Source organism: Mustela nivalis (assembly GCF_964662115.1).
Source record: "Mustela nivalis genome assembly, chromosome: 5".
Classification (NCBI taxonomy): domain Eukaryota; kingdom Metazoa; phylum Chordata; class Mammalia; order Carnivora; family Mustelidae; genus Mustela; species Mustela nivalis.
The window spans coordinates 49,446,345-49,471,783 of record NC_139024.1 but is presented as its reverse complement, the minus strand read 5'-3'; the positions used below and the strand labels follow the sequence as shown (position 1 = coordinate 49,471,783).

The 25,439-nt window shown below is 37.8% G+C and overlaps 2 long non-coding RNA genes across 2 annotated transcripts in view; one reads left to right on the top strand and one right to left on the bottom strand.

Moving 5' to 3' along the window:
- The window catches only part of LOC309864302, a 51,630-nt gene extending 49,129 nt beyond the window's left edge, over positions 1–2,501 (top strand). Inside the window, exons 3-4 of the long non-coding RNA XR_014311449.1 lie at positions 206–504; positions 2,272–2,501. This is a non-coding gene — a long non-coding RNA (uncharacterized lncRNA). The remainder of the gene's footprint in view (positions 1–205; positions 505–2,271) is intronic.
- Positions 1–25,439, bottom strand: part of LOC309864301 — a 75,436-nt gene that overhangs the window by 36,643 nt on the left and 13,354 nt on the right. The window contains exon 2 of the long non-coding RNA XR_014311448.1: positions 15,090–15,170. This is a non-coding gene — a long non-coding RNA (uncharacterized lncRNA). The remainder of the gene's footprint in view (positions 1–15,089; positions 15,171–25,439) is intronic.

Below are 25,439 nucleotides of genomic sequence, written 5' to 3'. Positions count from 1 at the left end.
TTTGTATTTCCCTCCCAATTTTTCTATGAACTTAAAACTGCTCCAAAAATAAAGTCTTTAAAAAATACATGTACAATAAAGGAAACATATATAAAAAATGAACAAGTAAATGATTTGATTACAAATCACAGTAAGTACAATGAAGGAACATAGTAGGGAATAAAAGAATGCACGTGAAGTGACTAATTTTACATGTGGGTTTCAGGGAAAGTCTCTCCAGGAGGTGATATGTACGTTGAAATTTGAAGAATAAGAAGAAGCTGGCTATGGTGTGTGTGTGTGAGCGCGTGTGTGTGTGAATGTTCCAGATGGAGGAAAGACATGTGTAAAGCTCCGAGATGGGAAGAAGCAAGGCAAATGTGAGAGGCTGAAAGAAGGCCAGTGAGTGATACCAGCAAGAGCTGAAATTTAAGAGGAAGAAGCATGATCGTGCAGGACTGTATAAAACAAAGTAATCAGTCTGGATTTTATTCTACGGGAAACCATTGAAGGATTTTTCAGCAGGTATGTAATGCGATTCTCCATATCCTGAAAAGATTAGAGAACTCAGGAACGAAAGAAGCCAAGTTAGGTCTGTCTTTTTCACTGCAACTAGATTTTAATAAGGAAGAGAACAGGTGCTGTCCCTTAGGGCCTAACCCTGGGCACAGAGAAGGCAACCAAAGCATGGTTGTTAAATGATGAATGTAATATTTATGTTTTATGATCTGGCATACTTTTTGTACAATAACATTTATAATATTAACTAAACAAAGGGTGAGTGCATTAAAAGACTCTTCCTTATGAGACTAATAATACCTGTTTTATTTTTACATCTGAAATTGGGTACCAAAGAATACCATATTCAGCCAGGCAAGGAAAGATGAAGAGCAGAAGGAGGAGAGATGACAATTTTTTTTCATTTTGCCCATGATCCTATTTCCTCCAACTCATTTCTCTGTGAATGTCTTTGGCTAATTTAAGGAACCTATTCTTGACTACAGGAACCATATGTTGTTTCTAAATGTTATGCCCTTAGAAACAGCTTAAGTTTTTTTTGAGGGGGTTACTCATACTTGATCTTTATAAAAAGCATCATCATCATAATAAATAATCTCAGTAGGAGTATGATCTTTTGAATGTTTGATGAAGATAGTAAAATATTTCACTTTTGCTTATTCATTAAAGCCATGAAATTCTGCTATTAGGTCTGAATGTGCAATATGATCTAGATTTTTCACTCCATGGTCATATGATTCTGAATAATATGTCATTTGATTCAGCAACTATCTGATTTACATATGGAGGTCCACAGCACTGGAAAGATCAGGAATATATCTTATGTTGTATTTCACATTTCTGTTTTGGGTATATTCACCTAGTTTAAATTATAAAAGCAAAGCCCAAGTTGATTCTTGATATATTACAACCAAATCATTTGCCCATTATTTCTATTTAATTTGTTTTAATTAGAAAAAGTCCTCATTAGATGAAATGTCTCTATGGCCAAAATTATGCACATATCAAAGATGTAGGCTCTCAGGCTATCTGTGATTTTTTCCAGTTTGATGATGGCTAAGAGCAAAATGGGACCTGACTATGGTATTCTGGAGTGCCATGCTCAGTCTCCACAGATCCCTACTCCTTCAAACATGTGCTGAAGCCCCCTCCAGAGTGGCCAATCATGTTTTCAGAATAAACACCTTAGACACAAGTCTTGGAGAATCAGTATCCATCTGGTATGGCCTTTACTTAGAAAGGTGGACCCTACAAAGCAAAATTCTTCAAGAAATTTTGGGTATAAAAACTACTGTTTTTAAGAATCACTTACAACTGGTTAGGAGTTTTATATTTTTCAATCTGTTAGCAGCATTATTACTTTTGATTGGTTAATCCAAGATTGATATATGGCTTTCTCATGATGATGACAACAATATTAATAATTTATAATGTTTTGAACGTTTACTATTCGCAAGCTCTGATACTTCCTTTGTATCATCTCATTTACTCTTTACAACAATTCTATACGCCAGATACTGCCCTCTCCACTTTATTGGTGAGGAAATGGAGGCTTTTTGCTCTTAACCACTCTCTCTTAATGTCTCTTACAAAAAGTAGTTCTTCCTTACAGAGGAACTTGGTTGGAATATACTATTCTCCCTAGTCCTGAAGAGGCAGTCCATTGTCTTTATCTTTATGGTCACTTCAAAGATTTGATCTGTGGACAATTTGAAATTGTGTGCCAGAATCTGTGTTAAATTAGTAACAATGTGTCTCTATTTTTTTTAACAGTTGAAGAAACTGAAGCTCAGAGTAAATGTATAACTTGCTGAGAGTGAGAATTGTAATTTTGCATCAAGAACCAAGTTTATGATCCTACCCTTCACTAGCATTGCTACATTTGCTAAACTTTTAAACCTGTTTGAGCCTCTGTTTACCTTTAAACCATGCTGATAAGAATGCCTATGTAATAGGCTACTAATTATCAGGATCTTATTGTGAATATTAAAACAAAACCCTGATGCAGAGTTGCTTCCCAATGAAGGTAGCTTATCATCATGACTTCCATTTGTGAGCCTCAAATAAGAGAAGAAATGATGCCCACTTCTCTCCAGGCATTCACAGTTTACCCGGGGTATGCTTTCCTTGCTATCTAAGAAGGGACTATTCCATGGAAGAATTCTTGGCCCTAGTTTCCTCCTGGAAACAAATCCAAAATTTAATCCTGCCTAGGTGACAATAACTGCAAGATATGACCATTAGTTGTATAGATTTGTACGTTCTTTCCTTAATGCACCATGATTATATATTTTTAAATTGGTAGAGTAAATGCATTCCTTTAGGAATCAATAATATTAATAACATAATAATAATGTTATAAATAAATTAGTATGAATAAAATAAAATGGCATGCATAGAACAATGATGAGACTATCACATGAAACAAAGATTATGATTTAATCTAATTCTATATAGCTAGAGTCCATCAAAAACAAAACAAAACAAGTAACTTTACCCTTTTTCAAAAACTCCCAGTGGCTCTCTATGACATTAGGACTCTCATGGGCTTTAAGCTGTTATGTCTAGATGTTCCCTATTTCTTTATTTCTTTAACATAATGGAAGGAAGGGAAGGAGGAAGGATGAAAGAGAAGGAGGAATGGTGGAAGGGAAGAAGGAAAGAACAAGAAAAAAGGAAAAGGCCACAGGACTGATTGATTTTTAAGGTCAGTGAAGCTCACAGACAGCGATGTCATTCTTTTTTTCCTTCATAATCTTTCATAACATAGACAAAATAACAAAAAGTTGACTTGAAACTTTCCATTTGTTCCAATTTAGCAGGAGATGGATAAATCAGTTAAGAAGGAACAGAGCATACAGTTGATTAATGAGTAATTTAGTTACTGTCTTCTGGGGGAATATATATATATATAAAGAATATACATATATTATATATAATTTATATATAAACATAAAAAAGAGGAATATACATATAAATATATAAATACATATATACATATATATGTGTATATGTATATATGTGTGTGTGTATATATATATATATATATTCCTCTTGCAGGATGAAATTTCAAACAACATATAGAGGAAATAAGGCTTCTATGAATTTTAAAGTCTTCAGTGTTAAAAAAAATTCTCAGTTGCATGCTTTTACCTTTGGATTTTTGAAATGTTAAGACCTTTGCTCTTTTTCTTGGAGAGAAGGAAAATGTTTGTAAGAGTTGAAATGTCAGAAATCATTCTTCATGCCTGTAAGGCTTGGGATCAAAAACCCCAGGATGGGGAGATTAAGAATAAACAAAAGTAGAAGCAGAAGGAGATGTCCAGCAGAATTCTGAACAGGCCCTGTCGCTCTTTGAACATTCCTTCTGGCATGAATTGATTTCCAGCTAACTACTCTGACCTCTCCTTCATTCTCTATCTTGGTATATTTTTTTGCTCACCACCTTGTTCACCTAGACTCCCTTTGCTTGCTCCTTTTTTCTTTTCTTTTCCATAACTCTGTTGGCGCCCAACTTGCCTTTGATCCTTGGTTCCAGCTTCTGGATTTCCTCTGCATCTGTGTTCAACCAAGCTAACCTGGGACTCCTTTTGGTTTCTGATTCCCGTTTCAGGGAAAATCCTTGCTGAATGTTTGTGTGCATATTTATCCTCCTGACTGCCTCCTGCCTGGTTCCTCCTGAGCTATGCCCAGCCAGTCATAGAGTGTGGATCAACCAATATCTATCTATCTATCTATCTATCTATCTATCTATCTATCTATCTATCATCTATCCATCTATCTATCATCTATAGCTATCTATCATCTATCTATCTATCTATATCTCAAGCTTAATAATCACTATCAGTAGTCTCCATCTTGGGGACTTGTGATGAACTTAACGTTAACAATGAACTTAATGTATGAAAGAATCCTAGTTTTTAAAAAGCATTTTCTAACAAAAGTAAGGTCCACATTGCCTAAATTCTATATGGTATGGATTATGACGAATGAATGAATAAAATTCTTATTTGGCAAGGATCCTCTTGTTTATGTACTTGTATTTTAGAACAACAACAACAAAAAGATTCAGAGGATAATAATTCTTATTGTACTCTTCAAGCCAAATGGTAGAATGTGATAATCAAGTGACTAAGCATTATAGAAATGTCCAAAATTAATGATTGAAATTATATCCTAAAATTTTAGCTTTATTTGTAGCCCAGGCCTTATCATCTATTTCAAATTTAAATTTAAAGAACTCTAATAATATAAGCTTCCTCAGCATATTTAAGATCTTTCCTTAAACATTTGGTTAGCTTTATTATTATTATTATCAATTAGTCAATTGTTTTCCAGCATTAATATTTTCATTTTATGTTTATTTATAACCTCTTTACCTCATATATAAGCAAAATGCACTTCTAGATTACTGATGTTATAAACATTGTCACCAGTCGTGGGAGGCATGCCAGGGTATCTCAGCCTTTATTGCAAGGCATTCTGTCATAAATATTGACATATACTTTGGGATACACTTAACTCCTTTAAATGGATAGTTGGCTTAGTATGTATTTTTTGTCATGCTATCTTTATTTAGTGTTACATAAATAATGCTATTAGTAACTTTTTTTTTAAAGATTTTACTTATTTGTCAGCGAGAGAGAGAGAGAGAGAGAGAGAGAGAGTACAAGCAGGGGAGCAGCTGCAAAGGGAGAAGTGGGCTCCTTGCTCAGCGAAGAGCCCTGTGCATGACTTGATCCCAGGACCCTAGGGATATGACCTGAGGCCAAGGTAGACATTTAACCAACTGAACCACCCAGACATCCCGCTTTTATTAGTAATTCTTTACTTCATGCTATTTCGGCTACCAACTAATTTTTAAATAAATACTTGTTTTCTCTTGGGGTGCCTGGGTGGCTCAGTGGGTTAGGCCTCTGCCTTCAGCTCAGGTCATGATCTCAGGGTCCTGGGATTGAGCCCTGCATCTGGCTTTCTGCTCAGCGGGGAGCCTGCTTCCCCCTCTCTCTCTGTCTGCCTCTCTGCCTGCTTGTGATCTCTGTCTGTCAAATAAATAAATAAAATCTTAAAAAAAAATAAATACTTGTTTTCTTTTTTAAAAAATAAAACATAACTCTAACATAAATAATACCTCAAAAATTTCAATGTACACTCTCCAATACCAGTTTTCAGATATTTTAATGCTCATGGATTTATTCAGCCATTTATTCACTAACCATTTACTGAAAGTCTGCTATGTGCCAGGCACTATTAATGTAAAGTGGTGAGCATATGGATCAATAAAATATGATTATTCCCTCAATGATCTCATTGTCTAAATGGAAAGTCAAGAAATCTTACAAATAATTATAATACACTAGGATATAGTTTAAAATAGTTATTTATAAATTGCAGACACAAAAGCCTTCTTTCTCTCTATAAGTTCTCTATAAGACTTATGGAATGCTACAGAAAAGAGATAAAATTTTGGGCTGGCTTTGAAGAATGAATAGGGATCCCTTGCCTATAGAGGCCAGGGATGTAGAAAACACATTCCAGATAGGAGCATCGACCTGCATGGAAGCTGGAATCTCATGAGGAGATACAGTAAGGCACATGGCATGAGGCATGTGGATAACATCAACCAGTGCAGTGTGGCTGGACTGTGGGGAGTATATCAGAGGAGGTATGTAGATGAGATGGTGGGGGGGGCACTTTTTAAGACAGTTTAGACTTGGCCCTACTTGTGGCAGAGACAAAAGATTCAGCAAAATGAAAGATGAATGATACAAAGGTGGAAGAAACAATTCTACATGGTCCTCAAATCTGTTTCATATTTGGAGTTTTCAAAGAAGCTCCATTTACAGCCCCCTAGCTATTAGGCAAGGTCACATGACTAGTTCAGGTGAATAAATTGTGAGTAAAATTCAATGGGTTACTTGTGAGGTGAGACAGTGAAAAGTCCCTGTGGTTATTTTCGAGTGTCTCTCTTCTCCTGACATGGGAACCAATGGGGCCTCATGTTGGTGTGGGGAACCACATGATCATAGCTGCCTAAATTCATGAATCACCACATCAAAGACAGTTATCCTGGAGAGTTGTCTAGATTCGCAATAGTTTCGGTGGAAGGAATAAACAAAAACATTTTTTAATTAAGTCATTTGATTTGGGGATTATTTGTTCTTGTAATATAGTCTAGATGATTCTGACCAAAACACAAATCTGAAAGTCAATGCTTAATGGGCATACAATTCAAAGGAGGCAGAAGAAGATGGATTCAAGATCATAAGTTAAGGGGTCTGGAGAGAAATGGGACCTCTTTTTCCTATGACACATGTAGGAAAGTTTAAGGAGGGACAAAACTACAGAAATATTTGGAGGTTGATAAGGGGAATTTAAAGGAGTTTATGATGGACACTATGTTCTTGTGATATTAGAAATAAAGTCATCTGCTGAGAAGGTGAGTTGTAAGATTGAGGGAAATAAAATTATTGAGCAGTTAAGGGGAATGTTACTGTTTCAGAATGGGAAAGACAGCCAGGTAGAGAGGAGAGAAAATACTGCTGAGCAGCAGTAGGCAAATGCCCAGCTGGGTCTTTGGTCAAGCATTTATAGTGAGGTCAGTCAGCACGAGGTTGCCATTTACTATAGGTATGATTGCCAGCCTGAGAGAAAGAACAGCAAAAACAAATAATAATGCCTATGGTAGGGCTTGTAAAATAAGTTATGATACAAAGAGGATATCTTTAAATAATTAAGGAGGCATGGGAAAGTATAGTTGAAGGGATTGACAATACTGTGTTAAAACCAAATAGGAAGAACGTGAAGTCAAGAAGGAGTCTGATCTGGGTGCCTGGGTGATTTAGTCACTTAGGTGTCAGCTATCAGCTCAAGTCATGATTAGGTCATGATCCCAGGGTCCTGAGATAGACCCCCGCATCGGGCTCCCTGCTCTGCGGGGAGCCTGCTTCTCCCTCTCCCTCTGCCTGCCACTCCCCTCTTTGTGCTCTCATTCTCTCTATAAAATAAATAAATAAAATCTTCAAAAAAAAAAAAAAAGGAGTCTGATAGAGTCAAAGACTCCATAAGAAACTCTATGTTTTAATGGGATTAAAGGGAAAGTTTAGCAGGACTATTGGTGTAGAAATAGCTAAAAGACAGAAGGTTATGCTTACAGAAACAGTAGTAGAAAATAGTGGCTAAGAGCAAGCAGCTCTGCCCATTACTAGCTACACAACACTAGGCAAGTTAGTCACATTTTTTTTTTCCACGCCTCAGTCTGCTCAAAGGACATTCTAAGTGACACTGAAGGATTTTTTGTGAGGACTGAATGAATTAATGTACATAAAGCTTCTAGAATTGTGCTTGGTATAAAGTGTTCTGTAAGCATACGCTGTTATAATGACAGAATTTATGTAGCTATGGAAGTGGGTGTTGAGGAATAAAGAGATGAGCATTATAGATGGAAAAAAGATTAAGGAATTGCAAGATGGGGATTTGGTGAATCATTAATGTGAACACTGTGTATTCTCAAGATGTTGAGGAGAAACAAGGAAAATAAGATCGTGGGGGTGCCTGGGTGGTTCAGTTGGTTAAACATTTGCTTTCAGCTCAGGTCATGATACCAGGGTTCTGGGATTGAGCCCCATGTTGGGCTCCCTGCTCTACAGGATTCTGTTTCTCCCTCTCCCTCTGCCACGCCCCCTGCTTGTGCTTTCTCTCTCTCAAATCAATAAATAAAAATCTAAAAAAGGAAAAGAAAAGAAAAGAAATAAGATTGTAAGCTAATGTGATGTACAGTTGATGCAGTGATATCATAGGGTAATGACTAGGAGAGGCATAACTACGGCACAGTTCAAGATTGGCAATTCAGTAGTGTGGGAAGGTTGTCTTCCCTAAAACTTGTTGCAGAGACACAGAAGGCATGAAAATATGAATAGCTTCTTCTTTCAAGAGTTTTCAGAAACTTTTGTCAAGAAAAAGCCATGGTTTAGTCAATGCAGCAAGGAATAGAAGAAAGAGGAAGTTTCAATTAAACAAAATCTGTGGGTATATATGAATGAAGGGTCCCAAAGTCACTTTGGACAATATATATATATATATATATATTTTTTAAGGAGAACCAGTAAAGGCAGGATAAGAGAAATAAAAGGTAAGACGTTTTCTTTCCTGAAGTGGAATGTAAAAGTACTCACCTTGAGCCATTATCATGGGGGTAAGAGATGGGGAGGTAAGTTACTTTTGATTTTTGTTCACCTCATTTTCTTTTCTGTCTTGACCATAATATTCTTAAGAGGGTATGTATTCTTAGGCATAATCAAGAGTTGACTGTGGACTCTTTTACTAAGCAAATAAAATACAAGTGCATTTACACATTTAAAATTGTTAAGGAATAAATAATTCCAATGTTATTTAAACTATTCCAAATCATAGAAAATGATGTTAAGCTGATTAATATATTTTATGAAGTTGATATTATATTAGTACTAAAGCTATATAATAAGAGAAAAAGAAAGTAATGGCCCAATTTCACTTAAGAATATAGATACAGGGACACCTGGATAGCTCAGTTGATTAAGCTGCTGCCTTCGGCTTAGGTCATGATCCCAGGGTCCCGGGATCGAGTCTTGCATTGGGCTCCTTCCTCAGCAGGGAGTCTGCTTCTCTCTCTCTCTCTGCCTGCCACTCTGCCTTCCTGTGCATGCTCGCTCTCTCTCTCTCTCTCTCTCTCTCTCGCAGAGAAAGAAAGAAAGAAAGAAACAAAGAAACAAAGAGCACAGATACAAAATTATTAATAGAAATATTAGTAAATAAAGTCCAGTATGTATCAGTAGTGACCCAGTATAATTTATTGCCAAAGTGCAAGGATGGTTTCACGTCAGGAATTTTTCAATAACACAACTTATTGCATCATTATTTTAATGTATTAAAACTGTATTATAGATGCTGAAAAGGCATTTGACTAAACTCACCAGCCATTTCTACTAAAGCTGCAATCAATAGGAATAAAAGGAGACTACCTAAACATAATAAATACTACTTATGCAAAACCAAGTGCAAATGTCATTTAGACATTAACCCAAGAATCTCTAGTTTGAAATTGTTTTATGAACTATGTATGCATCACTTATTTCAAAAGCTATAGTATGGTTCTATACTAGAAATAATCAGAATTAGAAATGTAAGAAATAATCCACAGACAATAACACAAAAACTTTTACATATTTTTAAAGATTTTATCAATTTGTTCGATAGGGAGATCACAAGTAGACAGAGAGGCAGGCAGAGAGAGGAGGAAGCAGGCTCCCTGCTGAGCAGAGAGCCTGATGCAGGGGCTCCATCCCAGGACCCTAAGATCATGACCTGAGTCGAAGGCAAGGGCTTAACCCACTGAGCCACCCAGGCACCTCAAAACTTTAACATATTTTAAAATAAATTTAATAAGAAAAATACAGGGCCTTTAGGAAGAGTACCATAAAATCTTACTTAAAAGCTTATCAAGAGCTCAACATATGGAAACACATACACCATTCTTGCAAGAGAGGACTTAACTTCATAAGTTTGTCAATTCTGCCCATGTTGTTATATACACTTAATGAAATTCCAATTTAAATCTCTATGCTTTTAAAAATTTGAATTATCTTACATTTTATATGGGAGAATAAGTGTCCAAGAGAAGCTAAGAAATGTATGAATTTGAAAAATAATGATGTGATTCCTTGCCAGATATTAAAATGTTATCAAGTCAATGTAATCAAAATGGTTGGGTATTAGCATGAGAATAGATTAATAGATTAGTAGACCAAATCAAAAGTTGCAGGATACATGGGAACTTAATATAGGATAATGGTAGTATTTCACTTCAAAAGGAAGAGAATGGTTCATTTTGTTTTCATATTAGAAACTGCATAATTAGCTATTTATTTGAAAACATTTATTGGACCATTACCTCACATGATATATAAAAAAAGCTAAAAAATTAAATTATAAAATTTTCTAAAAGATCAAATTTAGGAGAGTGTGTGTATAACCCGTACGTTGGGGATACCGTGAAAAGCAAGTTAGTAACCAGATTATTAAGAAAATGCATGATTGACCCTACATAAATACTAAAATTTTTCTTAGAGCAAAAAATAGCTGTGTTAGTTAGGATGCATTTGGCTTGAAGTGCCAAGAGATCCAAGTTATACCGGCTTTAACTGAGGGGAGGTTATGGGCTCACATGCCTGGAAGTCTTGAGGCAGTGTGGCCTTTAAGAATGGCTTAACTCATTGTCTTTATCCAAATCATTTCTCTGTAATTCTTTCATCTTTGTCCAGTTTTTGAATTGGCTTCCTCCTGAAGCTGGTATTAAGAAGCACACCGCAGTTTTTCTAGAAGTGACATGACTAGGATAAAATAGTTGACAATTACTAGGATAAAAAGAGCCAATTTCTTCTCATGACCTATTCTTAAGAGTGAGGAAAAAAACTTTTCAGCAAGATTCTTCTCACATCTCGTTGACTGCAACTGACTACATTTCTGATTCCCCGTGGCTAGGGAAATGAGCTGATGGGCTCAGACCTAGGTGTGTACAGAGAAAGGATTGTCACAAAATTTGTTTTTCTCACTGTGGGGGGATTTTGTGTAATTTTTACTTTTTTCTTTAATATCAGAAAGAATTTTTAGAAGTTAACAGGCATTGCCATTATAATAAAAATGATAAACTAAAATTATTTCATAACAGATTACTGAGGAGGGTATGGATTTATATATATATATATTTTTTTTCTTTATAATTTCATTTCTATTTTTGTCCTGGCAGGGAGTCTGTTTTTAAAAAATGTAATCTTCCTTTAAAAATGACCCCCCAAATATTATGTGTGTATGAGAAACAATTTTCTTCCAACAGTTTGCAATGAGTTTAATTATGTTTTGTTAAACATTAGCAGTACAATTCACACTTCTCATCAAGCCTTTTTGCTTAGTTGGAACAATGGTATGGTTGACAGGCTTGAATTATATTTCTACCTCAACAATTGTACTCATTTTATGTCCTTGAAACCATGATATGTTATGCCACTCTCATCAGAGGAAAGGAAACACACCAGTTCCTTTTGATCTGCTCTGTCCAAAAGGGACTCTGAACAAATTCCTGCGGAAGTCTGAGCGGCGCGGCATCGGGTGCAGGAGAGAGGTACAGGGTGATCCCACACTCACTCCACCAGTTGTTCTTACTGGGGCCCTCATTCCCCAGGAAATGCCACCCGGACTACCACAGAGTGGGCTATTTTTAGCACTGGGTCTGCTTGAGGAAACTGGAGAACTTGAACACTCACCAAGAAGGAAGTTGAAGAGAGGGAAGGCTTAAGAGAGAAAAATGAGAGGCTTTATCTTTTCCTCCCGTGATTTTATTTGGCAGCTAGTCATCCAGTTAGCAAGCTCTAGCAGATAACAAAGAGATAAAATGCTGAGTAGTGAGAGATGCTGGGTGAAGGGAAGATAGCGGGCAGTGAAGGAGTGTGGAACATTCTTAAGTGTAAAGGAGGAGAAGTTATGGAATTGAGTTACTCAAACTTAGAGAGTTAAGGGCAAAGAGGTTATTTCTGGAGAAGTTAGTCAAGACCTGAAGTGAAAGTCCTTAAGAGTTTTGGAAGGGTGGCTAAAAAAAATCAGATATGACTTATGATAACTTTCCAGCTATGTTAATTTAGGCAAATTACTTAAACCTTTCTGAGCCTCAGGTTTTTATTTATAACATGTGGGTTTTAAATATCTACCTCACAGGGTTATGAGGCTTAAATGGGCCAAAAGTATGTAAAACACTCAGCATGGTGCCTAGAACATAGGAAGCACTTATAAAGAGTGGCTATTATTATTACTTGGTTTTAATTTCTGTGTTCTGAATAGAATTGCTCTAGTGTTCCTAAAGAGGCAAATAATAATAAACTCTATAGCAAGGGGGCCATTTGAGCTCTTGTTCCTCATACGCATACACTCACACACAGGGAAAAAAATTACAGATGTCTTCTTGGCAGCATAATCAATCCATAATGAGGCAATCCTTAGGAGAGTTATTATACTACATTACTACATTACTCGGACACTGTCCACCTCTGTTTGGTAGTTGTTCAGCAAAGAAGGAATACCTTCTAAACTATCATAAACATGAGTTAAGTGTAGTATAAGTATGAAGGCAAACCAAAGTAAATCAATGTATCTCTTTTAGACACTTGTTGCTAGCTACATGTAATAGTTTCCATGGACCAAATTGAATAGAAGATAGGTAAATGCACTAATATTAAGACAATCAAAGAGTGATAAAAAGCGATGTAGTGCACAGGGCCTCAAGCTGATATTTTACAAAGATTATTAATTGAACTTCAAAATAAGAAAATATAAAATTAGTATTAGAAACATATTTATGTGTTCTAGTCAAAAGTAAAATAACTCATAGAAGATATTCTTGCACTGGCCAGGATTTGAGACTATGTGACTTCTAAGATCTTCAAACTCTCAGGAAAATGTAGTAGTATCGTTTCTTTGCATGAAAAAGAACAATGATGTAGTCTTTTAATCTTACCTTCTCTTCAACTTGATTTCCTTCAGTTGTCAGTGAAAAGCAATTAGCACTAAAAGACTTGGCAAACAGTATTTCATAGTCTGTATAACAAATATCAGCTCCACTCTTCAGGATGACTTAAGTTATTTTGGTTTTTAGAGAATTTTATACAATTTTATAATTCATGTTTAAAAAATTAACAGCCACTTCCATTTATACTTTTTTATTATTTTTAATTCTATAAGTACTCTCTCTCTTTCTCTACACACACACACTTAAAATCCTTTCCAGTGAAATCCAGAAAAAGATAAATGCAAAAATTTTTTCTCCTGTATGTTTTCCCTCACCTCGCAACAATACCCTATTGACTGTATCAAAAATTTAAAGTTAACAGAAATAAGCTATAATTCTTTTTCCATGTTTGAAGGAAGGAAGACTCTAAACATGTTTCCGTGTTTATTTGAAGAAGACTCTAAGTCACCTGGAATTCCCCCCATCATTTTTAGGTTCTGGAACTGGAAAATATATAAATAAATATATATTTATTTATTTACAGGCAGAAGGAGTCTAAAGTTGGCTGTTGCAGGACAAGCCTCCCAGGAAGGAGACCCCGAGATAGAGATCTGTGTGCACAAAATTTACTGGACTGTTCTTGGGACTGGCATTTCCAGTGGAGGGAAGGAGGCAGGATAGGCTGAAGAAGATGGGCTGTAATGTAGTCACAACAAGATAAGCCAACTCCTCGGATTGGGTTAGGGAAAGGGGCCTGCCTTTATATTGAATATGATATGCTTTAAGGGAAGGAACCCCACTCTAGGAAAGGAGGCTGTCTAAGGCTGAGGGAAATTCCCAGAGAAAGCTAAAAGCTGATGGCTATCAGCAAGCAAAATTCCCAGCTTCTGGGAGAATAAGACTTTTAGTCTTGAAGGGAGAACCTAAGCAGTGTGGGACTGGATCCAGAAGTCATGGAGGACAGACGTCAACATCCTTGGGTAATGTGCTAACTATGAATGTGAGGTGACTGATGGTTGAGATAACATTGGATTGCTCTTCTCTCCCCAACAAACATACTCCTCTACCCCATACTTGTCTGCCATTCCATCAGCTATTATCTTGGCAGAGGGATGAAACAGCAGAATACAGAGAACACAAAGATCAATTCTGTGCTTTTGCGTTTCAAAAGATTTGGCCTTGGCAAAGACAAAGTATTCAGAAGAAAGCAGGTTGTGTAAGAAGAGGTTTCTCAACCTCTCCCAGACGAGATAAAGGTTCTGGGGGGTTTGGCAAGGAGAAAAGCAGGAAGGAAAATAGAGTCCTGGGAGGGTTGTGGATTCCTGGAATGGAACTCTGGAACTGAGAGCACAGGAATGAGAAAGACTCTCCTTACCCTCAAGGAATTTAATTTACAGACTAGCAGGGAAGACACATTCAACAAATAAATGCAATAAATCAAATTGACTATTATGATAGAACATACAGGAAGGAAACCTAAACAGACCTACACATCTGGAAATGACACACTAAAAAGGTGATATTTAGTTGGGAACCTGCAGTATAATTAGATACTGTCTAAATAAAGAATAGAGAGAAAAAGTGTTTCAGGGAATAGGAAGACATGTGGAAAATTGTGGAGGAAGAGAATGTGACATGTCTTAGAAGTCAAGAGAAGTCCCAGATGATTACTGAAATGCAGAAAAGATGAGGAACAGTAGGAAAGATAGGAAAACTCATTGGGACTTTAGTGCTGTAATCAATAGGGAAGGGATGTGGTCAGAACCCTGGAGAAGCCCTGGGAATGCATGAAATCAAGTGGACTGGGGAGGAATTTAGGAGGGAGCACTGATGAGACTTGGTGATTGATTGCTGTAGGAATGAGAAAGAGCTGTGGCAAATATGAAAGATCTAGTAGGATTGGTGGAAAATACTGAGGATCTTGTTTAGTGATGACCAACAACTTAACAGTAGCACAGATTCTCTGTGTATATCATAGCTATATGTGTGTGTGTGTGTGTGTGTGTATCTGAGGCATATATATATATATAAAGAGAGAGAGAGATATGTTCATACATACCTATGAATCAGGTTATTTCAGAAGAATTCTCTGCCTTTGGGCTTCCTTCCTCCATAAGGTTATTTTGTGCATTTTTTAGACCTGGAGAGAAAAAAAATACCACTTTCTTAGCAGTTTCCACAGATCAAAATACCCAGAATTCGAGGAAACCAGGACTGCCTTCTTACAGATTTTGCCAACTCATGAAAGACCATTATACTAAGTGTTACAAAAGAACATTTGCTAAAGACAATGCACATATTAGCTCTGTGTCAACCCTTGTTTCAGACCAGTATTTCAGCCTTATTCTATGGGTCGGGTGTGAAAGGGAAAGGAAAGCAGTCTCAGATAAGGGTTGGTAGATGTCTTTTTGATCTTTCTGCTTCTGAGTTGTAAATATTATGTACTAAGCTTCTGTACTGAGGAAGAAATAAAAATTAGTTTTGCTTCTGTATGCCTTTTTTTTTAATATAAAAATCAGGAGTATGCCAAACACAGAGAGAATTTGACATTTTTCTATTAACTTGTAGAAAATTCTGTAGAGGGGCACGTGGGTGGCTCAGTTAGTTAAGCATCCAGCTATTGATTTCCACTCAGGTCATGATCTCAGGGTCATGAGACTGAGCACTGCATTGGTTCTGCACTGTGCGTGCAGTCTGCTTAAGATTCTCTCTCCCTCTGCCTGCTCCCTCAATTCTCTCTAACAACAAAATTCCTTAGAGTATGTGTACTTGTACTATAAAAATGTGTATTGGAGTGCCTGGGTGGCTCAGTAGGTTTAAGGCCTCTGCCTTCGGCTCAGGTCATGGTACCAGGGTCCTGGGATCGAGCCCCGATTCGGGCTCTCTGCTCAGCAGGGAGCCTGCTTTCTCCCATCTCTCTCTACCTGCCTCTCTGCCTGCTTGTGATCTCTCTGTCAAATAAATAAATAAAATCTTTAAAAAAATGTGCATTATGGGTTTTGCAAAGACTTCTTGGTAAAATTTTTAAGGTATCTTTTTTAAGGTACTTTTTTGTTACCATTATAAATACTACCTTGGAATTATTTTCAGTGCTTGATGTAACATTTAGTCTGCAAAACACATTCACCAGTGAATGAGTTAAATAGATTATATATTTAAAAACCTTGTCCTTGGAGGAGTCAAGATGGCGGAGAAGTAGCAGGCTGAGACTACTTCAGCTGGCCGGAGATCAGCTAGATAGCTTATCTAAAGATTGCAAACACCTGAAAATCCATCGGCAGATCAAAGAGAAGAAGAAAAGCAATTCTGGAAACAGAAAAACAACCACTTTCTGAAAGGTAGGACTGGCGGAGAAGTGAATCCAAAGTGACGGGAAGATAGACCCCGGGGGGGAGGGGCCAGCTCCCGGCAAGTGGCGGAGCAACGGCGCACAAAATCAGGACTTTTAAAAGTCTGATCCGCTGAGGGACATCGCTCCAGAGGCTAAACCGGGGCGAAGCCCACGTGGGGTCAGTGTGGCCTCAGGTCCCGCAGGGTCACAGAAGGGTCGGGGGTGTCTGAGTGTCACAAAGCTTGCGGGTATTGGAACGGGAAAGCCGGCTACAGAGACAGAGCTGACAGTAAGCTCACAGCTCGGTGTTACCTTGAACCGGTCGCAGGCTCAGTGAGCTCGGAGCGCGGCCGGAGGTCAGGCAGACGGGAGTAACTGGGCGCTGTTCTCTGAGGGCACACTGAGGAGTGGAGCTCTGGGCTCTGGGCTCCTCCAGGCCTGAGACCAGGAGGCTGCCATTTGTATTCCCGTCCTCCGGAACTCTATGGAAAGCGCTCAGGGAACAAAAGCTCCTGAAAGCAAACCCGAGCAATTCCGCCTGGGGCAAAGACACTTCAGAATCACTACACCAGGCCCCTCCCCCAGAAGATGAACAAGAAATCCAGCCGAGACCAAGTTCACCTACCAAGGAGTGCGGTTTCAATACCAAGGAGAGCAGCAGAATTCCAGAGGAGGAGAAAGCAAAGCATGGAACTCATGGCTTTTTCCCTGTGATTATTTTTAGTCTTGCAGTTAATTTAATTTTTTTCTTTTTCATTTTTTGTTTTTTTTCTCGCCTTCTGGTAAATTTTTTTTTTAACTTTTACCTTTTTCTTTTTTAACGTTTTTTAACTAGTTTATACAATATATATATTTTTTCTTTTTTATATTTTTCTTATTTGTTTTCTTTTTTAAAATTCTTTTTCTTTTTTTTTTCTTTCTTCCTTTTTGAACCTCTTTTTATCCCCTTTCTCCCCCCTCATGATTTGGGATCTCTTCTAATTTGGTTAAAGCATATTTTCCTGGGGTTGTTGCCACCCTTTTAGTATTTTACTTGCTCCTTCATATACTCTTATCTGGACAAAATGACAAGACGGAAAAATTCAACACAAAAAAAAAGAACAAGAGGCAGTACCGAAGGCTAGGGACCTAATCAATACAGACATTGGTAATATGTCAGATCTAGAGTTCAGAATGACAATTCTCAAGGTTCTAGCCTGGCTCGAAAAAGGCATGGAAGATATTAGAGAAACCCTCTCGAGAGATATAAAAGCCCTTTCTGGAGAAATAAAAGAACTAAAATCTAACCAAGTTAAAATAAAAAAAGCTATTAATGAGGTGCAATCAAAAATGGAGGCTCTCACTGCTAGGATAAATGAGGCAGAAGAAAGAATTAGTGATATAGAAGCCCAAATGACAGAGAATAAAGAAGCTGAGCAAAAGAGGGACAAACAGCTACTGGACCACGAGTGGAGAATTCGAGAGATAAGTGACACCATAAGACGAAACAACATTAGAATAATTGGGATTCCAGAAGAAGAAGAGAGAGAGAGGGGAGCAGAAGGTATACTGGAGAGAATTTCCCCAATATGGCAAAGGGAATGAGCATCAAAATTCAGGAGGTTCAGGGAACGCCCCTCAAAATCAATAAGAATAGGCTCACACCCCGTCACCTAATAGTAAAATTTACAAGTCTCAGTGACAAAGAGAAAATCCTGAAAGCAGCCCGGGAAAAGAAGTCTGTAACATACAATGGTAAAAATATTAGATTGGCAGCTGACTTATCCACAGAGACCTGGCAGGCCAGAAAGAGCTGGCATGATATTTTCAGAGCACTAAACGAGAAAAACATGCAGCCAAGAATACTATATCCAGCTAGGCTATCATTGAAAATAGAAGGAGAGATTAAAAGCTTCCAGGACAAACAAAAATTGAAAGAATTTGCAAACACCAAACCAGCTCTACAGGAAATATTGAAAGGGGTCCTCTAAGCAAAGAGAGAGCCTACAAGTGCTAGATCAAAAAGGAACAGAGACCATATACAGTAACAGTCACCTTACAGGCAATACAATGGCACTAAATTCATATCTCTCAATAGTTACCCTGAATGTGAATGGGCTAAATGCCCCTGTCAAAAGACACAGGGTATCAGAATGGATAAAAAAACAAAACCCATCTATATGTTGCCTCCAAGAAACTCATTTTAAGCCCGAAGACACCTCCAGATTTAAAGTGAGGGGGTGGAAAAAAATTTACCATGCTAATGGACATCAGAAGAAAGCAGGAGTGGCAATCCTTATATCAGATCAATTAGATTTTAAGCAAAGACTATAATAAGAGATGAGGAAGGACACTATATCATACTCAAAGGGTCTATCCAACAAGAAGATTTAACAATTTTAAATATCTATGCCCCCAACGTGGGAGCAGCCAGCTATATAAACCAATTAATAACAAAATCAAAGAAACACATCAACAATAATACAATAATAGTAGGGGACTTTAACACTCCCCTCACTGAAATGGACAGATCATCCAAGCAAAAGATCAGCAAGGAAATAAAGGCCTTAAATGACACACTGGACCAGATGGACATCACAGATATATTCAGAACATTTCATCCCAAAGCAACAGAATACACATTCTTCTCTACTGCACATGGAACATTCTCCAGAATAGATCACATCCTCGGTCCTAAATCAGGACTCAACCGGTATCAAAAAATTGGGATCATTCCCTGCATATTTTCAGACCACAATGCTCTAAAGCTAGAACTCAACCACAAAAGGAAGTTTGAAAAGAACCCAAATACATGGAGACTAAACAGCATCCTTCTAAAGAATGAATGGGTCAACCGGGAAATTAAAGAAGAATTGAAAAAAATCATGGAAACAAATGACAATGAAAATACAACGGTTCAAAATCTGTGGGACACAACAAAGGCAGTCCTGAGAGGAAAATATATAGCGGTTCAAGCCTTTCTAAAGAAATAAGAAAGGTCTCAGGTACACAACCTAACCCTACACCTAAAGGAGCTGGAGAAAGAACAAGAAAGAAACTCTAAGCCATGCAGGAGAAGAGAAATCATAAAGATCAGAGCAGAAATCAATGAAATAGAAACCAAAAAGACAATAGAGCAAATCAACGAAACTAGGAGCTGGTTCTTTGAAAGAATTAATAAAATTGATAAACCCCTGGCCAGACTTATCAAAAAGAAAAGAGAAAGGACCCAAATAAATAAAATCATGAATGAAAGAGGAGAGATCACAACTAACACCAAAGAAATACAAACTATTATAGGAATATACTATGAGCAACTCTACGCCAACAAATTTGACAATCTGGAAGAAATGGATGCATTCCTAGAAACATATAAACTACCACAACTGAACCAGGAAGAAATAGAAAGCCTGAACAGACCCATAACCAGTAAGGAGATTGAAACAGTCATTAAAAATCTCCAAACAAACAAAAGCCCAGGGCCAGACGGCTTCCCAGGGGAATTCTACCAAACATTTAATGAACTAATTCCTATTCTCCTGAAACTGTTCCAAAAAATAGAAATGGAAGGAAAACTTCCAAACTCATTTTATGAGGCCAGCATCACCTTGATCCCAAAACCAGACAAGGATCCCATCAAAAAAGAGAGCTATAGACCAATATCCTTGATGAATACAGATGCGAAAATACTCAACAAAATACTAGCCAATAGGATTCAACAGTACATTAAAAGGATTATTCACCACGACTAAGTGGGATTTATTCCAGGGCTGCAAGGTTGGTTCAACATCCGCAAATCAGTCAATGTCATACAACACATCAATAAAAGAAAGAACAAGAACCATATGATACTCTCAATAGATGCTGAAAAAGCATTTGACAAAGTACAGCATCTCTTCCTGATCAAAACTCTTCAAAGTGTAGGGATAGAGGGGACATACCTCAATATCATCAAAGCCATCTATGAAAAACCCACCACAAATATCATTCTCAGTGGAGAAAAATTGAAAGCTTTTCCGCTAAGGTCAGGAACACGGGAGGGATGTCCATTATCACCACTGCTATTCAACATAGTACTAGAGGTCCTAGCCTCAGCAATCAGACAACAAAAGGAAATTAAAGGCATCCAAATCGGCAAAGAAGAAGTCAAATTATCACTCTTCGCAGATGATATGATACTATATGTGGAAAACCCAAAAGACTCCACTCCAAAACTGCTAGAACTTATACAGGAATTCAGTAAAGTGTCAGGATATAAAATCAATGCACAGAAATCAGTTGCATTTCTCTACACCAAAAACAAGACAGAAGAAAGAGATATTAAGGAGTCAATCCCATTTACAACTGCACCCAAAACCATAAGATACCTAGGAATAAACCTAACCAAAGAGGCACAGAATCTATACTCAGAAAACTATAAAGTACTCATGAAAGAAATTGAGGAAGACACAAAGAAATGGAAAAATGTTCCATGCTCCTGGATTGGAAGAATAAATATTGTGAAAATGTCTATGCTACCTAAAGCAATCTGCACATTTAATGCAATTCCTATCAAAGTACCATCCATCTTTTTCAAAGAAATGGAACAAATAATTCTAAAATTTATATGGAACCAGAAAAGACCTCGAATAGCCAAAGGGATATTGAAAAAGAAAGCCAACGTTGGTGGCATCACAATTCCGGACTTCAAGCTCTATTACAAAGCTGTCATCATCAAGACAGCATGGTACTGGCACAAAAACAGACACATAGATCAATGGAACAGAATAGAGAGCCCAGAAATAGACCCTCAACTCTACAGTCAACTAATCTTCGACAAAGCAGGAAAGAATGTCCAATGGAAAAAAGACAGCCTCTTCAACAAATGGTGCTGGTAAAATTGGACAGCCACATGCAGAAAAATGAAATTGGACCATTTCCTTACACCACACACGAAAATAGACTCAAAATGGATGAAGGACCTCAATGTGCGAAAGGAATCCATCAAAATCCTTGAGGAGAACACAGGCAGCAACCTCTTCGACCTCAGCCGCAGCAACATCTTCCTAGGAACAACGCCAAAGGCAAGGGAAGCAAGGGCAAAAATGAACTATTGGGATTTCATCAAGATCAAAAGCTTTTGCACAGCAAAGGAAACAGTTAACAAAATCAAAAGACAACTGACAGAATGGGAGAAGATATTTGCAAACGACATATCAGATAAAGGACTAGTGTCCAGAATCTATAAAGAACTTAGCAAACTCAACACCCAAAGAACAAATAATGCAATCTAGAAATGGGCAGAGGACATGAACAGACATTTCTGCAAAGAAGACATCCAGATGGCCAACAGACACATGAAAAAGTGCTCCATATCACTCGGCATCAGGGAAATACAAATCAAAAACACAATGAGATATCACCTCACACCAGTCAGAATGGCTAAAATCAACAAGTCAGGAAATGACAGATGCTGGCGAGGATGTGGAGAAAGGGGAACCCTCCTACACTGTTGGTGGGAATGCAAGCTGGTGCAGCCACTCTGGAAAACAGCATGGAGGTTCCTCAAAATGTTGAAAATAGAACTGCCCTATGACCCAGCAATTGCACTATTGGGTATTTACCCTAAAGATACAAACATAGTGATCCAAAGGGGCACATGCACCCGAATGTTTATAGCAGCAATGTCCACAATAGCCAAACTATGGAAAGAACCTAGATGTCCATCAACAGATGAATGGATCAAGAAGATGTGGTATATATACACAATGGAATACTATGCAGCCATCAAAATAAATGAAATATTGCTATTTGCGACATCATGGATGGAACTAGAGCGTATCATGCTTAGTGAAATAAGTCAAGCAGAGAAAGACAACTATCATATGATCTCCCTGATATGAGGAAGTGGTGATGCAACATGGGGGCTTAAGTGGGTAGTAGAAGAATAAATGAAACAAGATGGGATTGGGAGGGAGACAAACCATAAGTGACTCTTAATCTCACAAAACAAACTGAGGGTTGCTGGGGGGAGGGGGTTTGGGAGAAAGGGGTAGGATTATGGACATTGGGGAGGGTATGTGCTTTGGTTACTGCTGTGAAGTGTGTAAACTTGGTGATTCACAGACCTGTACCCCTGGGGATAAAAATATATGTTTATAAAAAATAAAAAATTAAAAAAATAAAAACCTTGTAATCTAAGGGAAAGATGGGAAAAAATCCCCAAATATTACTTAAGAACTTTGTGTCATACTCTTCCAAAAAATAATTATATTTCAGAGAGAACACAGATGATTGTTCTTCTATTTAATTCTTAAGAACTTTTCATAAATAATTTTTAAATGAATACCTCTCATAATCTTTCTTTCTAGCTTAACCTCTTAGGTGCAATGTAAAATTAAAGAAAGGCTACAGTCATGGAGAAATTATTAACAGGATTTACACAGAATTTTGCATATGCCTATGTATTCATGAAATGTATGTATTTTGTATCTTACCATAAGAAATGCAAATAAATGAAGCTACAATTACATTTTATTTGCTCTAATGTATTAATTTGATTTGTTTTATTGTTTTACTATGACCTACATAAATAAACCAGTTTAAATTGTAAGGAAAACATATGCCAGGTCAGTTAACAATGAACCTAAATTTAAAAATGTATACTATAGAGAGAAACCTGTAATATTGCATAATATGTTATTTATAAAAGAGTTATGACAACTTTTAATATGCAAGGAAAGCTCTCACTTGAGTAATTAAAATTCCAGACCATCTTAAGACACATACAAATTTCCATGGTAAAATCATGGTTGGCTTGTTTTCCCTGTGAATATATTGTAGCACAAAATCTATTTTTTCTTGTGCAGTTATATGCATACTAGATTTCTCTCTCTTTCTGTCTTTCTCACACATACACCATTTAGCAGTTTTTTTTTTTTCTACCAGTTTGGTTTGTACCCACAAACCATAGCTAAAGTGGAACTTGGAAGTCTAAGTCCAACCAGTACTAGAATTTGATGGCGAGCAATGAAAACAAGCCCTGCCTAATTAAATAGAAAAGAAATTTGTTGGAAGAATATAGGTTAGCTCACAGAATCAAAGAGAAAGCTGATGAGCAGCCGCAGGAAGGGCAGATGTAGAGCAGTTCCAGAGCTCTAGGTAAAAAGGATCAGTGGACAGTGTCCTCAGAAAGCTCAATGGAATGAATCTACCCTCTGTCTCAGTATCCCTGTGCTCAGGACCCAGATTCCCAGAATTAGAGTTTACAAGGCCACACCTTGACTGGGGCAGTCTGAACAACTTCCAACTTCACTGTAATTATGAAGAAGGCAGGGAGTTGGGAAGATATAGATCTTCAGAGGTAAATTGAGGTGTGCTTACTAAGAATAGGAAAAGATTCTGGGAGTTAAGAGTCGTATATGTTCTTAGATTCTAAAGTGCAGCATACTATAACTACCATAACATTTATTTGTAATTGCTATATATGGTTTTGATCATTAACAGTTAAAACATTCATATGGGAGGATATTATAGCCAGCAAGTCTTTTTATTAAGAATAATAAACAAGATAGGTACCTGGGTGGCTCAGCCAATTAAGCGTCTGACTCTTGATTTTAGCTCATGTCATGAACTCAGGGTTATGAGATCAAGCCCCACGTCAGGCTTTGCATTCAAAAGATCTTCTGCTAGATATTCTCTCTCCCTCTCTTTCTGCCCCTCTCCCTGCTTGCATCCTCTCTCTTTCTAATAAATAAATGAAATTTAAAATCCATCCATCAATCAGTTAATCTTTAAGAAAAAAGAATAATGAATAAGAAAAACAAGGACATTCCTTATTCTATCTCCTTCCTCCATCCAGTTGTTACTACTAAGCTTTCAATGGAATATGCAAACATTAAATGAAAATTTTCTTTGCACTTGAATAAGGATAGGCAACATGTGAAGACATTTTGTTGAGCAGTGGAAATGGTTGTGAAATGAAAGATAAATAGTCTAGGAGATGAAGGGGGAGAAGAGGGAGGAGAATAAAGAAAAGATGTTCCCATTATTTTTTTTAAAGGTTTTATTTATTTATTTATTTGAGAGAGAGAGAGAGAGAAAAGAGGGAGAGGGAGAAGCAGCCTCCCTGCTGAGTAGGGAGTGGAACTCCAGGGTCAATCCCAGGACCCCGAGATCATGACCTCAGTCAAAGGCAGATGTTTAACCAACTGAGCCACCCAGGTGCCCCAGAAAAGTTGCTTTCGACAGAAAAGTCAAGCAGCACACCTGTAGTGTTATCATTACATAAAAATGGAATAATATTAATGGCTACCAGTGCTTGCTCTCTGCTAGGCACGTTTTAATTCCTTTCCATGTACCAATTTATTTTTAAGACAGGTACTATTACCATTCCTGTTTTACAGTTAAGAAAGTGATAGAGAGGAGGGGTCAGAGCAAGATGGTGGAGGAGTAGGAGACCTAATATCATCAGGTCCCAGGAATTCAGCTAGATAGTTATCATTCTGAATACCTACAAACTCAACAGGAGGTATAAAAGAAGAAGAGCAACAATTCTAGGAACAGAAAAGCAACCACTTTCTGGAGGGTAGGATGTGTGGAGAAGTGAATCCTAAGTGACGTATGGTAAGATAGACCTCAGGAGGAGAGACCAGCTCCTGGCAAGGGAGAGAACAGTGGAGCACAAAATCGTAACTTTAGGAGTCTGCTCCACTGAGTGATGTCACTCCAAAGGCTAAGTGGGGGATGGTGTGGGGGGGGGTGGATCCCTTCCTGAGACTGTGACCTCAAGACCCGCAGGGACACAGAAAGACTGAGGGTGTCTGAGTGTGGTAGTTGGAGCACGGAAGCAGGCTCCAGAGACAGGGCTGGGGAGTGCACTCTCAGCTTGGGGTTACCTTAAACCATGATCCAAGGCACAGTTGGACCACTGTTCTTTGGGCAGAGACCTCACAAGTGGCAGATCCAGGGAGACCCCCTCCTTCTTCCTCCAGGAGGAGTGGCACAGGAGTGCACTGGAGGAATATGCTGGGTTTGGAGACTCCAAACAGGGCTGTGTGCCTGAGATAGAAACTCTTGGTCACAGGCCAGGTGAGCACAGAGTGTGGCTGGAGACCAGGG